This window comes from Pelophylax lessonae (assembly GCF_965119305.1).
Source record: "Pelophylax lessonae genome assembly, chromosome: 1".
NCBI classification, from domain to species: domain Eukaryota; kingdom Metazoa; phylum Chordata; class Amphibia; order Anura; family Ranidae; genus Pelophylax; species Pelophylax lessonae.
In genome coordinates, this window is record NC_138768.1 from 31066619 (window position 1) to 31078908 (window position 12290).

Sequence of the window (12290 nt, forward strand, 5' to 3'; positions counted from 1 at the left end):
AAATACCATCAAAAGAAAGCTCTATTTGTGTGAAAAAAAGGACACAATTTTTGTATGGGTACAGTGTTGCATGACTGAGTAATTCTCAGTCAAAGTGTGAGAGCGCTGAAAGCTGAAAATCGGTCTGGGCAGGAAGGGGGTGAAAGTGCACTGTAGGCAAGTGGTTAAGTACATGTCCATCATTTCCTTTGTCACCCTGTGTCCCTCATAAGAGTGGCCTAGGGGGCTAAGAGAGGAATTTCCCAATCCCTCTAAGGTAAGCTGTGTTCCACGGGCCCCCAACCAAAGTGAATGCCATCACAGTGTTGTATAGCCATCACTTCCTGCTGTTGTCCCATAAATAAACAAAGCTTAAGGCTTTAGGCAGGACATTCTATTGAGCATCCAATGTGATAACAGCCTGTGTATCTGTATTACTGGGTACTGCTGAGCGTGCTCCATTACCTTATACAAAAGAGCTGAGAACTGTGCTTTTTAGCACAATGGGATTAATTGCGCTTGGCATTTATTATTATCCAAAAGTGCACTTGTTAGCACAACGGAGTTACTTGCGCATAAAGCGTACATTAAGATCCAAGACACTAGTAGCACTGAACAGAGCCTTATTCTATCTCCCTCCATGCAAGTATCACACTGCAAATGGCCGCTATTGAAAGAACACTTTGATAGTGTGGGGCAAGACTAAGAGCAATGAGCCATGATTGGAGTAGAGTCACCATGACAGCATCCGTTCTCAGCACTGACAGTGCTATGTGCCCTGATTAGGCAAAGCTTTCATTGCTTCAGCCAATCAGGGATTCCAATGTGATATGAGAGCACAGAGACCCCTCTGGTGTAGGAATGTCCTCACAATCAGAAGGGTGCAGGTTAGGTCCGTAGTCCCGACAGCTGTACAATTAGAAGAAGGCAACCGCATACCAACTTGAGAGTGATAATTGATGATAAAAACCTTTTATTGAAAATCCATAAAATCCAAAACGACAAACCAGGGATAGGAGGGTAAAAAACAGTTGACACATTTCATGAATTCTGAATGAACGGTCGAATGCCTCAATAATTTGGATTTCCATCGAACAGGTGAACAGCCAATGTTTGGCCCAGACTCATACTCAGGCTGAACCGTTCCCTTGCCCTTAATACTCGCCTGGACCCACTTGGGGTTAGTCTTTATTTGCAAGATGCACCATACAATTGTTGGTTCACCGACTCCTAGGATACTCTGTACCTATCCACTATGTGAAACCCGTTATGTCTTCTCTAGTAGATATCATTTGAAATATTTCTTTCTCCCTTTGAATATTCCTCATGACAATCACTGTAAATTGTCTTTTCCCTTGTACTCCAGTTCTAATATTTTAAAAACTTTCAATGAAAAAAATAACTACAAATAAAAGGTGATTGCTGCTAAAAGAAGTTTAATTGTCTGTTTTAAAAAATCCTTTGAAGCTTAACTGCAGGTCAGAGCAGCGTTCACGGTGGTACACGCTGGTTTCATTGTGTAGTGTTAGGCTTAACTGCAGGTCTGTGTTTGTGAGTTACTTTGATCTGTCTTTGCTGGTACTGTAATGTGGAGATCTCTTAAACACTTGACCTTCAGAAGATTTACCCCCCTTCATGACCAGGCCATATTTTGCAATATGGCACTGCATTAGGTTAATTGACAATTGCGCGGCCGTGCGACGCTGTACCCAAAAACAATTGATGGCCTTTTTTTCCTCACAAATAGAACTTTCTTTTGGTGGGATTTAATCACCTCTGTGGTTTTTATTTTTTGCGCTATAAACAAAAGACTTTTCTATTCTATTCAAATTCGAATTTATTTTATTTTAAATTCTAATTATAGAGAATGGTTATATTCTATTTTATTCTATTGTATTCTATTTTTGTTCTATTCTATTCCATTATTTTCTATTGCATTTTATTCTCTTCTTTTAATTTCTATTCTGTTCTGTTTTACTATTTTTTTTTCTATCCTTTATTTTCTATTCTATTTTTTCTATTACTTTAATTTCTACTCTGTTTTACTCTATTATATTATATTCTTTCATTTTCTATTCTATTATATGCTATTCTATTCCTTTCTATTCTATTACTTTATTTTCTATTCTATTTTCTATTTTATTCTCTCCAGAAATTTGAATTTAAAAACTATCATCCGAAAATGTGTTTCATCATTTCGGATTCTACTTTCAATTGATTTTTATTTGTTTTCACAAAAAAGAACAAGGATATGGGAAACATAATAAGTTAACAAAAAATAATAAAAGGAGAAAAGGAAAAAGAAAAAAGAAAGGGGAAAAAAAAAAGAGAAAATATTGATATAATATGTTGATTACAGTACATTATGACATTATATGTAGCAAGAACAGGAGACAAAAATGGTCCAATACTGTATACGTTCAAGACCTAGGACACTACCTAGGAAGTATATAAAAAATACATTGGAGGTACCTAAAAAAAAAAAGAATGCCAAGAAAGGTACAAAGGATACGAAGGGAAGCACCACCATGCTCTGAGTCGCACCATCCACCGGCCTCAATTTTTCCGTTAGACACTGTGAAAGTAGGGGCTTTGTTGCCAGAGAAGCCAAGCTGTATGGAATTTATTACTGCGAAACACTGAGTAGGCATATGCCTTTTCCAAAGAGTAGTGTTGGTTAACTAAACCTATTACCTCTATATGGGAAGGGGCTATAGGTTGTTTCCAACATCTAGCGATTACCATTTTGGCTGCTATCAATATGTGTATAAATACTGTTCTGATATCAAATGGTATATTTTCAATACCCAAAAATAGTAGCGCTATTGCGGGTTCAGGTTTGATCAGTATGCCCGAAACTTCGGAAAGTACTTCAAAGATTTTCCTCCAAAAACTAATAAGGCCTTTACAGGACCAGAATATATGAAAAATTGTGCCAGTTTGGTCGCACTTACGCCAGCACAATGAATCATATTTAGGGTATATTAAGGACAGGCGGAAGGGAGTCAGGTACCATCTAGTAACTATTTTCTGGAATTGTTCCCAGTGTGTTACGCATTGTGTTGCTTTATAAGACATTCGTATCGCCCATCTCCATTGCTCGTTGGAGAAGGACAAGCCGAGGTCTCTTTCCCATTTCATCATGTAAGATGATTTAAAAAAGGTAAGTTTTTGCTGTAGTTGATTATAAAACACCGATATCCCTTTAAGCTTGGAATTTGGATCTGTAAGATATTTCCAAAGTAGTTGAGGAATTTCAAGTTTAGGGGGTGGGTGTTTAGATATAAAGCTAACTATACTAATGTAAGCAAAAACAGCCTGAGGAGTGAGTGAAAATTCTCGTTGGAGGGTTACAAAAGACTTAATAGTATTATTTTGGTATAGTTGTGTTACTGTGTCAATACCTGCTGCCACCAGTTTGTTAATATGAACACTAGGGAGCAAGATACACATTGTCGATAGGGGTATGGGAACTGATATGTTATTTGGCTGTAGTTGTAACTGTAGTTGAGCAGTTAGATGACGCCAGGACTGTAAAGAAGCTCTTATTGTTAACGGAAGGGTCTGAATTGTTATAGGTTTCCACATGTCTGCCAAAAGTAATGTATATAGATCCTGAGAATTAGATAGTGCGGCTTCTATCGGAGGCCACGGAAGAGGTATTTTATGGGTTCTATGGGTAAACCAATACTGAAGAGGAGCCAAACGAGATGCATGATAATAGTCCTCAAGGCTTGGTAGTCCCAATCCGCCAACTGATTTGTGTCGTATCGTATGTAAATATGCACACCTTGCACGTTTCCCCTGCCAAACAAAGGTGCGCAAGAGTTTGTTGAGCGAGTTAATATAATGTTTAGGAATATGGGTCGGAAGGGCGCGAAAGATATACAGTATCTTGGGAAGGCACGTCATTTTAAATGCAGCTATTCTTCCAGCCCATGATAGTTCTGTATTCTTTAATTTATTGGTATCATTGGCAATAGAAGTTATTAGTGATCGCAGGTTAAGTGTCTGTAGCCCTGAGGTCGGAAATGTCAAGGTTATACCCAAATATTGCAAGGCTTGGGGCGTCCATATGTAAGGTAGATTTTGCTTAAGATGGCTAAGTGCATGGCCCTGTATACCCATATTTAGGATGACTGATTTATCAAAATTAACCTTATAGTAGGAAATATTGCTAAATGTCTGCAAAATTTCATGGACAGCAGGTAAGGACACGATGGGGTTCGTCAAGCTCAAAATGATATCGTCCGCAAAAAGCGTGATAGTATGTTGTAGGTACTGAATTTTAAAGCCAGAGACCCTAGAATTTTGTCTAAACGTTTCCGCCAAGGGCTCGATTAATAAATTAAATATCAGGGGGGAGAGTGGGCAACCCTGACGCGTACCATTTAATATTGGAAAAGTTTTGGATAAGGTTCCCGCAGAGAGCACTCTAGCGGTTGGAGATGTATATAAGCTCATAATAGCTGAAAAAATCGGTCCAGTGAAACCAAACTTTTCCAATACTGCCCTCATGTATCCCCAATGGACGCGATCAAACGCCTTCTCTGCATCTATAGATAAGAGCAGAGAAGGCGTTTTGGTGCGCTCTGCCTGATGGAGCAGGTTAATAACTCTCCTTGTAGCGTCAGGGGCCTGTCTCCCCTTAACGAACCCTATCTGGTCCTCCTTTATCAAAGTGGGCAAAATTAAAGCGCTCCTATTAGCTATAAGTTTAGCGTATAACTTAATGTCACTGTTCAGAAGAGATATCGGCCTATAGCCAGCAGGGTCAGTGGGAGATTTACCAACTTTAGGAATTGTAATTATATTAGCTTGTAGCATTTCAGTGGGTAATATGCCCAACTTAACCGTATTAGAAAAAAGGTTCAACAGATGGGGTGCTAGTTGATCTTGCATGGACCTGAGATATTCATTTGTGAATCCGTCAGGGCCTGGAGACTTATTTAAGGGCATTTTTGCCAGTGTATCAGTCACTTCCTTAATAGTGAATGGTCTATTCAGGTGTGTTAATGTGTCGATCGACAAGGACGGAAAATGCAGGTTGTGTAAGAAATCGCAAATGGATGCATCCGTCGGTTGAGGGGTATCTTTGTCTAGCTTAAGACTATATAAAGTGCTGTAGTAATCAGCGAACGCATCCGCTATCTCTTGTGGGTGTAGGTGTTTACTGCCCGTATGTGGATGTACAATGCCTTCAATCCTGGTTTTAACTCTCTTCGTCTTAATCCTAGATGACAGGAATTTCCCTGCTTTATTATGTGCAGAGTAATACTGCATATGAAGATGTGCTAACATGTTTTCATGACGTTCCAACAGGAGTCTTCTAAGGTCAGCACGAAGGGAACCCAATTTGGAAGCATTGGATGGGGAGGGGGTCTTTTTATTCGCGGTGTCCAAAACTTGGATATCGCGAATGAGATCTTCCATTTTGCGATTGAACCTCCTCCTCAGCTTAACCCCTAGCTGAATGAGGAGTCCTCTCGCAAAGGCCTTATGTGTAATCCACAACATAGCTGGGTCTATATCCGGTGTATTATTGAAAGAAAAGAATTCTTCCATCTGAGCTTTCAAAAATTTAAGAGACTCAGGGTCTGAAAAGATGGAATTATTACATCGCCATAGAAATGTAGTAGGGGAGACAGGACGGTGGGACAACGACATGTGAATTGCGGCGTGGTCTGACCATGTTATGGGAGAAATAGATGTATGAGTAACATACGATAGTGTTTGTATGTCAACCAAAAACATGTCAATTCTACTATAGGAGTTGTGGCTCACAGAAAAGTAGGAATAATCCCTCTCCTCTGCGTGCTGATAACGCCACACATCATGGAGCCCCTCAGCATGGATGAATGTGGCCAAAGAGGGAGCCGAAGATCTTCCTTTAGATGAAGCATCCATACCGTGGTTTGCCACCATGTTAAAGTCTCCGCAAACAATTAGTCTTCCTGATTTAAGTTTATTAATTTTTACCCACAGTTTACGGAAAAACCTCAATTGGTGCGTATTGGGAGCATACACATTTACTATGGTGTATAGACAATTATCAATAGTGCAGTTAAGTATAATGTAGCGACCTTCTGTGTCCAGTACCACCCTATTGGAGGTAAAGGACACTGAATCTCTAATTGCCACCAAGACTCCCCTTTTTTTCTCCCCTGCTGAGGATTGGAAGATGTGCGGGTAATCCTTGTGGGAGCATCTCGGGTTGTGGTCAAGTTGAAAATGTGTCTCTTGAATAGCAAGAATATCTGCCCTATGTGAGCATGCTTCCTTCCACATGGAATACCTCTTGACAGGGTGGTTCAACCCTCTGACATTCAAAGATAATAATTGTAGAGACATGATAGTACATTCTGTTTTAGAACATCGGTTTTAGATATATATTTGGAAGAGTAGTACCTTAGATGTGTATTAGATTTGATAGCCTCTGGGCAATGCCAGGTTACCGTTGAGATGGTTCGGTCCACCCAGGACAAGAGGTAAGAAAAAAAGTACCGTTTGTCCGGTCCTAATTGCCGGTCTGGAGGGTCGACCAGAGCGCGGTGGTGCTTCGTATCGATCGTGACATATAGCTTTGTATAATCATCGTAAACCTGTTCTGCAAGAAAAAACAAAAGTAAAAGGGAACAAGAAAAAAGAGAACAAAAAAAAAAAGAAGAAAAAAAGACCAACATGTAGGCATACAAACTATCGTACAGACAGACATTACATATAAAAAAAACGAGGCCCAAACGGACCAAGTGCGCAGCTGTAGCTGCATCTTCAATGAGAGAAAAAAAAAGCACGATGTGGGGTGCTTATTCAAAAAAAGAGAACAGGGGGTCTCACTCCATCTAGCTCAAAAAAAAAAGGGTTGATAGTCCTCATTTGTCGCGATGAGTAGATCTAGACGAACGATTGGCGACCTGCCAATCAGGTTGTAGATACTGTGGTTTCTGATCGTCGCTATCTTCTTGCAGGTCGATATTATCTGGGAGGATGTTCCATTGGCGAAGGCATCTTAGCCCTTGTTCCCTAGTAGTAATCTGGGAAGTTGAACCTTGATGGGTCACACATAGCTTAGCCGGGTATTTCCACTTGTACAATATTTTATTGTCACGAAGAGCTTTAGTTATTGTGTTAAGGTTACGCCTCATTTGGAGGGTGTGCTGGGAATAATCCGGAAAAATCTGTAGTGACGCAGCCTGATCAGGAAGACGATCCTTTTTCCTAAAGGTGTCCATGATTTTTTCCTTCACCTGGAAAAAATGGATTCTCACCAATACATCCCTGGGGGTCTCTTGAGGTAAGAAAGAGGGTTTCGGGATACGATGTACCCTATCTATGGTGAGATCAGAGTCCGTGAGGTCAGGCATGGCTTTGGAGAAGAGATCGTGCACAAAACTTGGTAGTTGAGACGTTTGTATAGATTCAGGGATTCCCCTTATCTTGAGGTTATTTCGCCTCGACCTATCCTCCAAGTCAGCTATTTTAGCTTGCAAGCGTTGTATGTCTTCTTGCTGTGAGAGGTGAGAATCAATTAAAGCATTATGAGATTCCACAAATTCTCCCATTTTAGTCTCCACTACGTCCACTCTGTCTCCCATCTGGTGCAGTTCTTTCTGACAGTACTGAATTGATGCTAAGATGTTATTTTGCATAGATGTGTGGAATATTGATAACATTTCCTTCAATATCGTGTCTGATACCGGTTGGCCCGTGGTTGGGAGATGCATAAATGGGTCTGGCTGTGGTGTGAAAGCCCAAGCATCCTGTGGTTTTGTGACATTACTGCTCACCTCCATAGATGAATTGCTATGCTGCTGGGTACCTTTAGGAAAAGGCTGAATGTCTTCTTGTTGTACTTCCTCCTCTCTCCTTGGCTTAGATTTTGCAGGGCTCTGCATTGAGGGTGAAGCAGGGGAGGAATCTGTTGAGCGTGCTATTCTCATAGGTGAGCTATCTGCCGGCTGATGAGCTGTTGTGTGTCTTGCCTCTGGTGTCATCCCTAGAGGGCCAGAAGATTGTGAGCTGGGTGCATCTCTGCCGCCTTTTTGGCGAAGTCCCGCCGTTGTTTGCTGTGCCTGCGGGTAGAACTCCGATAATTTGCGGAGTTTCACCGCGGTTATCTTACGTCTAGGCATGGCACTCAACCCAGACAATAGCCCCCGGTGTGTGGCAAGCTGTTTACTGCAATAAAGTAGGTCTGAATTACTAGTCCAAATGCCCCCTCAGTGACCTCTCTATATGGCAGGATAGTTTTTAGCCAGGATAAATCTGTGGCCGATGCGGGTTTCCTGATGCGGGTAGTAATGTAGTGGTAAGCTGCTTGCGTGAGGAATTAAATTAAAGTAGATCAAAATTGCTAGTCCGGATGCCCCCCTCAGTGCCTCCTCAGTGTCCAGCAGCTCCGCGTTTTATGCGGCAGGCAAAAATGTAGCCAAGATAGGTCTGTAGCCAAGGCGGATCCCCTGCAGCGGGTCGGTATGCGACAAGCTGCTTACTGCGGGGAATTAAAGTAGATCAAAATTACTAGACCGGGCGCCTCCTCAGTGTCCCTCAGTGTCCCCTCTGTGCAGCAGGCCAGTGTGGATTTCCTGCGGTGGACCTGTGTGTGGCGATGGCGGAGCTCCCTGTCAGTCCCTATCAGTCCTCCGGTATCCGGAAGCAGTATGCGGCCGTTGGCGAGGGAGTAAGGTAGGGGCTGACTGCGGAGGAGTAGGATAGGATTGGGGTAGGGCTATTGCTCCATCTCCGCTCTGCTCCGGGATCTCTCTAGAATCCAGCCGCTCTGCACAGCAGAGCGGAATATAGCCGCAACATGCTCCTACGGCGGGCTGGTGCTGGGCAGAGAGAGAGACACCTGATCCACCTTCCGATATCCCAGAGGCAGCATGCGGCAGCGTGTGTGGCCTTCAGCGAAGAGGCAGGTGGGACTAGGCTGCTGTTTTGCCGCGGAGATGTTCCTGATCCGCCCTCCGGTACCCTCCGACTCCCCGGGAGCAGCGTGCGATGGCGTATGTGGCCGTCCAAAGTAAGGCAGACAGGGCTAGGCTGCTCTATTTCGCCGTGTCGGGTCGTAGCTACGGAAGAGCTGGTGGAGTGAGGAGCTCCCTGCTCACGCGGCCATCTTGGACCGCCCTCTCAATCATTTCGGATTCATTTAAAGGGTAACTCCACATTCGTGTGGAAAAAAATCAGAAAATAATGAAAAAAACAATATAACGTATACAATTGTAACACAAATCATTTGGTAATTTAATGTTATTAAAAATGACCTTTCCTTTTCAATCTGCAGCTGTTGTAATTTTCTGAAAATGCAATCCAATATGGCCGCCGTGAGCTGTTCTGTACACAGAATGTATACCCCCAGAAACATAATTTCCTGCTTGTGTGATTGGCTCACCAATTTTCCCAGAAGTCTGCCTAAGATACAAGTCAGATTTCTGGCATCCCCTGCAACAAAAATGTCATTTTTGGTGAGATACTCCCAATAGGAACACGTCTAAAGGAATGCATGCCCAGCAGATTTCCTCATTAGTGCTCTGCAGCTGCCACAGCTGATAGATAATTATGAAACCACTCCCATTTTACCTACTCAGCACAGAGGAACAAACAGGGATTTCTTCAGAATAACAAAAGGTAGAAATATGCAACAAACTTGGTTAAACCCTTGCCGACCGCCCCACGCAGATTTACTGCGGCAGGGCGGCTCGGCTGTGCACAATCACGTGGATCTACAGGATTATGTGCACGCGGTCTCGGCGGTGCGCACGTGCCACTGAGACCGCGCTCCTGCTGTGATTAGACACAGCGAGAGTCAGAAAGCGGGAGGAGCAGCAGGGATCGCCGCCGGCCTCACGCAATCTTCACAGAAACTGACAGAAGATCTGCCTGCTTATGTAAATAAAGCAGGCGGGTCTTCTGTCACACAGGTAGAGAGAGATCAGGAGTTTCAGCTAAGCTGAAACCCCAATCTCTTTGTGCCTATCACAGACCCCTCCCCCCCCCGCCACAGTCAGTAAGCACAGGCAGGCATACATTTAACCCTTTGATAATTTGTGCATCAAGCGTACATTAATTTCCAAGACAAAACTTGTTACTATTGCAATTCGGAAATTTGGATACATCCGAGTTTTCGAAAAAAACAAAAAATGTGTCTGAATTTCAATTCAGAATTAAATGAACTGCACAGGTCTATCACGTACTAGTAGAGCTGCACGATTAATTGTATGAAAATCGCGATCTTGATTCACCCCCCCTGACAATCTAAACCAGACATATGCTCGATTCTTTGCATAGGGAGCAGTGAGAACAGCTGTGGAAAAAAAAAAAAAGTCTCCCGTCCCGCAAACGCCTATCAGCATTAAGTCTCCCAGTAACTATAAACAAATGATTACATTGTATCTTTTCCTTCCCTCTGCCAGGGAGAAAGGAAGTTTAACCTCTTAAAGACTAGACCTTTTTCTGACACTTGTTGCTTGCAAGTTAAAATCATTTTTTTTTGCTAGAAAAGTACTTAGAACCCCCAAACATTTTATATATTTTTTTAGCAGAGACCCTACAGAATAAAATGGCGATTGTTGTAATATTTTATGTCACACTGTATTTGCGCAGCAGTCTTTCAAACGCAATTAATAGACTTTAATGAATAAAAAAAAAAAACGTAACAGTAAAGTTATCCCAATTTTTTTTTGTTACACAGAGAATCGTGATCTTTATTCCAAGCTAAAAAATCGTGATTCTCATTTTGGCCAGAATCGTGCAGCTCTACGTACTAGGTACCTGATGCAGCGCATGAGAGCCGCCTTGTCGCTGTATAGTATACAGTTGGCAAGTGGCTAAATTTATCCCACCAAACTTAAATGGTGTAGTGTCACAAACCTCATTGTGGGTCTTCAAACCTCACTATCGCCACACTCTTAAAAATGAGTAGGGGGGGGGGGGGGTGTTCTGTATTCCCAACACATGTTTCATCCTAGGGTGGCAAATATTTGCCTCCATGCATACAGTACAATAATAATAATTCTATTTGACGCTAAAGATAATGGCATTTACAATTTTCCAAATGCCTGTAAAATACATATATTAACAATTCTCACCTCTGTGACTCTATTCCATACCCCACTTGACAGTTCTTCAACTTGCAAAGCTCACGCTGCCGAAGAAGTTGACTGGAGTACTATGCTGGTGGTGTGTCAAAGTCTTTGACAACTGAATGGTTCATAGCACATTGTCCAGGTCTGAGTGCTGCCAACACAGAGCAAAACACACGAGGCTTCAACTGGGCTTCAAGCAGCATGAATACAAAGCTGTATTGGAGCTTTTACTGATTTTACTAGGCCTTCTGATTCTGTCAAGGGGTGCAAGTGGAGCCTGATGAATAGAGAGAACTATCACCTGATGAGGGACCGAGGTCGCTCAGCCGGTTACCGGATGGACACTAGGCAGGTGCTGAATCTAAGTGCTAGCTGGTATTCACCAGGGCCCCTGATGGTGGAGATGGACTACGCTGCAGACTAGCACCAGGTCGCGGTCCCCAGGATCACCCAGCCAGGCAGAGAGCAGGTTCTAGTCCGGAACGTATGAGCAGACAAGGATAATCCAAAGAGTAGTCAGACAAGCCGAAGGCCAGGACAGGCAGCGAGTAGCAGGGTAAATAGGAAGCCAGGTCAGATAATCAGGAACAACAGGTACAGAACACAGGATCACAGGAAGAGCTGAAGATAACATAGCAATTACCTGGAGTGACTGCTGTGTTTAAATAGGCTGTTTGGCGCCAATGATGATTGCGCGCACATGCGTGTTCTTGCGAACAGGAGGTTTCCTGAAACTATTCTAAGGTAGCCTCTAGCTATTCAAAGTGCCTCTTCGTATGCGCATGTGCATAGGCGCTCGCCGGTTTGCGGCGCCAGTGTGCCTGCGCATAGTAGTGGATCCCCGACAGATTCATTTTTGGTATGCTGTTAGCTTTTACAATTATAAATATAAATTACATCTTCATGCACATGTACTGAGAGAAACATAAAGACTATCCTTTGCTGAACTATTTCTGAAAATGCTGTTAATCTAGGTTTTCTGGCTAGCCAGAATCAGTGATCCAGAGCAAGCAGATAACAAGTGAAGTCAGGTCGATATCAGGTCTCCTAAGTTACATTGTTTTTCTTGCTAGACCACTGTTTCAACCGAGATAGCAAGAATCCTTCTCTACAGCATGTTGGCAGGAGCAGGCTTTTCTGCTCAGGCTCTGGCTGAATTCAAGAGAAAAAAATGTAAGACGTTGAACTTCTTTGCTTTATTGATTTTAGAATGTATTTAGCTGA

The 12290-nt window shown here is 42.7% G+C and overlaps 1 protein-coding gene across 1 annotated transcript in view; it reads left to right on the top strand.

Annotated features, from left to right (window-relative positions):
* Positions 1–12290, top strand: part of LOC309567541 (vomeronasal type-2 receptor 26-like) — a gene marked incomplete at both ends in the record, with an annotated part of 298253 nt that overhangs the window by 250732 nt on the left and 35231 nt on the right. The gene's annotated exons all lie outside the window — the stretch shown is intronic.